The following is a 5283-nucleotide window of genomic DNA, read 5'->3' on the forward strand; positions in this document are numbered from 1 at the left end:
GGCCTTGCCGAAACAAGGTCTCAAAAAATTGGATAAAGACTCAGAATTGTTCCTCTCCACAGAAATCTTTAGTAAAAGGTGAAAGATTTATGTGATCTGAAGAGAAACCAGAGTACTATCGAGTTTTTTTTAAAAAAGCAATTCTTGAAATTACAATGGATTATTAAACTGGGATTTATTACCAGTGTAAATGCAGAATTATTTAGACTAATCAAAACACTTAACCACTTCATTTTTTCCTCACCTTTCAAAATGCTACATGTGAATGAATCCTCTGGAATTCCAGAGAGGGCTTCCACTTAACAATACTTCACCTAGGGTATGGCTCAATGCTCGTTGGTTTGCATCCTTCCACAATGTCTATGTTTAGCCTTGTAAGTAGAGACCCAAAATGTTAGAAGTCCTACCTAGAATGTTTGAAGTCCTGGTTCCACCTCCCAAGCTATTTTAGACGTTCGGAGCTTTATCTACCTGTGAGAAAGTAAATGGTCTTGTAATAAAGTTTTCAGCTGGGCGCAGTGGCTCACACCTGTAATCTCAGCACTATGAGAGGCTGAGGCGGGTGGATCACCTGAGATCTGGAATTCCAGACCAGCCTGGCCGACATGGTGAAACGCCGTCTCTACTAATAATACAAAAATTGGCTGGGCTCAGTGGCGCACGCCTGTAATCCTAGCTGCTCGGGAGGCTGAAGCAGGAGAACTGCTTGAATCCAGGAGGCGGAGGTTGCAGTGAGCCAAGATCGCGCCATTGCACGCCAGCCTGGATGACAAGAATGAAAGTCCGTGTCATAAATAAATATTTTGTTCTTCATTATGAAGCTAACGTAGCCCTTGAATGTTACCAAGTGGTAATGTTATAGCTTCATAATGAAGAACAAAAATTTTGGCCTCTATTTATAAGGTGACTTGTTTTGTGGCCTGCCTGTCATGAATGTTCTGAAAATGAGTGGAATTAAAGGTGTCCCTAGGATTCAGATCTGATAAGTCCACTTGAAATCAATTTTTTCTGCCTTGGGAAGCAATGCCACTTTGTCATGAGCATTGCTCATCGCCAGTGTTTTCTGGGCAGCTGGTGCACCTCCTTACTGCTGAGAAGCCTTTGGAACTATGATGTTTAATTACAGCTGCTGGGTTTGCACGTGACAAATTACAGCTGACGTGCTGTGGTGTAAGCCAACCGTCTTTAGCGGGTGGAGGGAATTGCAGAAGGTCCCACGCCCTTTAGGGCCCTTGGCTCTGGGTTTCCGGGACAGGCTCTGGAGCTCCTCCTGCGGGGGCCGGGCTTGGCGGCTGGAGGGCGCGCGCTCCGCGCGAGGACGGAAGAAGGCCGGCCTCTACCCAGCTATCATCAGGTTCCCTCCATGCTTCTCCACCCCGTTGCAGCCTGGTTTTTGTATGCTTTCCTTCTGACAGCCGCTGTGCCACCTGGAAGAGCCGCGGCTCAACATGGTGTCCACCATTGCCTCTGCGCCTGCGCGGAAGCGCCCGGTCCTCACCTGCGCAGGTGTGCCCTCACATACGCAGGTTTCACACCACCCTGCTAACCGGGCAAAGACGACATTCGTGTCACGTGTGGCTTACTGCTTTCCTCAGTTTCTTCGATAATGCTCAACCATGAGGCTGGGTAAAGGCTGGAAAGCTGTTAGCCCAGCTGCGGGCTGTGGAGGCTGTTCATGTACTCGAATAAGTTGAGGTGCCTCTGAAGGACAGCTCCCCGAGGAAACTTCCAGTTTTGTTGCCCTGTCCAGGTGTGCATGTGAGTACTCAATCTGCTGTTCCCATGTGTTAGTCACCCTGTATTTTGTGAGCTCCTGTCGCTGCTATTGTTGAGCACTGGGGAAAAGAGAAATAAATTGTAGTATTGGGATGCGAGATTAAAATAACTCACCAAGACAAAAGTATGCCAAATTGCAGGGTCTTTATTGCCGGCGACCGCGGAGGACTCACGTCTCTCTAACCCGCGGCCCTGAGGGGAGAGTGTCAAGGCTTTTTATACCCGAAAGACCACCTTGGAAGTGGGGTTGAGGAGTGGGGAGGGGGATCAGTGGGCTCCAGACATTCCGAGGGCTGGTGGATTCTGTAAATCATCTCCTGGCAGGGACGGGGGTGGGGGCCTCCGGACATTCCGAGGGCTCGGGGGCTTATTGTCACTCTAATTGCTACATAAATGATTTACAAAAGTCAAGACAAACATTAGTTTACACATTATCTGGGTAGCAGTGGAATTTACAGATCTTAGTTCACAGGGGCCAAGATGAGATTAGCTTGGGCTGCGCATTCTGATGAGCAAAGGCCAGCAATTCTGTCAGTTACTGATGAGAAAGGTAAACAACTTCACCTGGTGGACATTATCCAGAGCAGACTAGCAGTCTTATTCACAGAAACCAAGTCAGCAGTTATTGCAAAGAGAATGGGGCAGTTATTACAACTCATTTTTGGAGATACAGCTTTGTCATATAAAATGGCATTGCTCAGGTTCTGGCTCCAGGCCAGCTATAGCACAAAATGAAGATTCTTGTTTTCTTAGAATCCCGTTTAAGAAATAGGCCGTCTTACAGTTTGGCGAGCTCTGTAAGAGCAGAGCTACCCAGAAAACTGGCCCTCTATATTGGCGTTTTCTTCCTAGCTTTTCTTTATCTTAGTGGAAACCTCATGAGCCCTTCACCTCTTCATCCTCCTCCACAGCTCAGCTCTCTCTCATAGGCTGTCTGCGCCATTCTTCACGAGCTGTGTGATATTGGGCATGTCAGAGAATTGCTCTGTGCACGAATTTTCTCGTCCGAAAAAGGAAATTGCCTCTGAAGCCACTTAATGGTATGAGTTTTACAGGGATTTAAATTGATGTTAGTAGTGATTTTTTTTTTTTTTTTTTGAGACAGAGTCTTACTCTGTCGCCTAGGCTGGAGGGCAATGGCATGATCTTGGCTCACTGTGACCTCTGCCTCCTGGGGTTCAAGCGATTCTCCTGCCTCAGCCTCCCAAGTAGCTGGGATTACAGGAGCCCACCACCATGCCTGGCCAATTTTTGTAATCGAACTCCTGACCTTAGTTGATCCGGCCCCTTCTGCCTCCTAAAATGCTAGGATTATAGGCGTGAGCCACCGTGCCTGGCCCCAATAGTGCTTTTCTAATTTAAAAGAAACCAAAAACACAGTTCAGACAGTTACACATGCAGAATAAAAAGTGTGCACACCTTGGTATAACAGTTCACTATCTATCCTTATAAATCTTTTTAAAAAACACTTGCTGGCCAGGCGCGGTGGCTCAAGCCTGTAATCCCAGCACTTTGGGAGGCCGAGGCGGGTGGATCACGAGGTCGAGAGATCGAGACCATCCTGGTCAACATTGTGAAACCCCGTCTCTATTAATACAAAAAAATTAGCTGGGCACGGTGGTGCGTGCCTGTAATCCCAGCTACTCAGGAGGCTGAGGCAGGAGAATTGCCTGAACCCAGGAGGCGGAGGTTGCGGTGAGCCGAGATCGCGCCATTGCACTCCAGCCTGGGTAACAAGAGCGAGACTCCGTCTCAAAAACAAAAAAAAAAAAACAAAAAAAAAAAAACAAAAAAAAAAACACTTGCTTTATGACATATAAAATCAGTATGTGGGCTGGGCACAGTGGCTCACACTTGTAATCCCAGCACTTTGGGAGGCCAAGGCTGGCGGATTACTTGAGGTTAGGAGTTCAAGACCAGCCTGGCCACTGCACTCCAGCCTGGGTGACAGAGTAAGACCCTGTCTCAAAAAGTAAAATTTGTATATGTAAAATGTTTGTGTTTCTAAATATACACATGTCTATACAATTTTTAAAAAATGAAATAATACTGGCTGGGTGCAGTGGCTCACGCCTGTAGTCCCAGCACTCTGGGAGGCCGAGGCAGGCACATCAGGAGGACAGGAGTTCGAGACCAGCCTGGCCAACATGGCGAAACCCCGTCTCTACTAAAAATAAAAAAATTAGCTGGGCATGGTTGTGGGCGCCTGTAACCCCAGCTACTTGGGAGGCTGAGGCAGGAGAATCGCCTGAACCCAGGAGGCAGAGGTTGCAGTGAGCAGAGATTGCACCACTGCACTCCAGCCTGGGCAACAGAGTGAGATTCCATCTCAAAAAAAAAAAAAAAAAGGAAAAGAAATAAAACCAAACCATCTTCAGGGTTTCCCCTACCCTTCTCAAGTCATGATTCCATAAGTTTTCTGGTCTGCTAAAGAAGGACCCAGAGCCTCTATGATAACCTCAAATGGCCAGCCTTCTGGGATCCTGAGGTGAGGGGTGCCCCCAAGGACCTGGGTCTCAGACATCAATTGCAGCTTGGCAGAAGCCCATCCTTTTTATCTTGCTCTTTAGCATTGGAACCCAAAGTTTTCCAGATTTCGGCTTTCTTGAAGCCGCTCAGTTTGACAAGTTAGGCACACAGTTTTTAGATGGATGTTATTTCAGATCAAAGCATTTTGATGCGGACCTACAGGATGTGTTCTGGATACATGAAAAGTAAGCTGACCAGGATTGGATAAGGTGGACAGTGTGAAGGAGAGCACCAGGGCCACAGCAGGTAACAAAAACTTCCTGCTTTCAATGAACTTTAATTCTGGTGGAGAGATAAACATTTGTCAGATGGTGATGAGCGCTATAAAGAAACATGGGCATGAGGCTGGAGGGAAGAGCCAGCTAACACAAGTGCAGAGAGGTGAGAGATGGAAGCCGGTTGCGTAAGGCTTTGAGAAGAAAGCACTCACTTTGAAGAAAAGTGCATTTTGCTTTCCCTCACCATGTCTTGTGTATCTCTCTTTACCTCGCTTCAATTCCATGGTTCACCATAATCCCCCTTCCTACTTGGTATTCACCATCAACTCCCTGGCCCCTTTCTCTTGCTTCATCAAATTTAATTGACAGTCACAACTCCATTTACATCCAATTCTCCACCCACCTGCACCTGTGCAGTTTAGAGTGACTGCAGAAAATCATTCAACTGGTGTCTCATTTTTAATTCATAAGCATCAGCCTCAGGAGGAAAATCAGCTTTCTCCCATTGATTCATTCTCCTCTCAAGAGAACCATTTCATACCTTCTCCCTTTCCTCAGATCTCCAACATCTCCTCTCCCATCTTTACTTTCAGTTCAACTAGACAGGAAAATTGAAGTAATCATAACAAAACATCACAGACTCTATTACATCTACGCCCCTCACAGATACTGCCTCCCCACCTGTTACGGATCAGTATCTCATCAAGCCTGGTCTTGGCCAGCAGCGTCAGCACCGTTGGAGAACTTGTCAGAAATGCAA

At 46.9% G+C, this 5283-nt stretch overlaps 1 non-coding gene across 1 annotated transcript; it reads right to left on the minus strand.

Moving 5' to 3' along the window:
* Window positions 1-116, minus strand: LOC135269603 (U5 spliceosomal RNA). The gene has a single exon (XR_010337853.1). It is a non-coding gene; the product is annotated as a U5 spliceosomal RNA (small nuclear RNA).
* Between the last annotated feature and the right edge of the window lie 5167 nt (window positions 117-5283).

The sequence above is a fragment of the Aotus nancymaae genome, unplaced genomic scaffold (assembly GCF_030222135.1).
Source record: "Aotus nancymaae isolate 86718 unplaced genomic scaffold, 86718_ANA_hifiasm-v0.15.2.pri h1tg000053l, whole genome shotgun sequence".
NCBI classification, from domain to species: Eukaryota; Metazoa; Chordata; class Mammalia; order Primates; family Aotidae; genus Aotus; species Aotus nancymaae.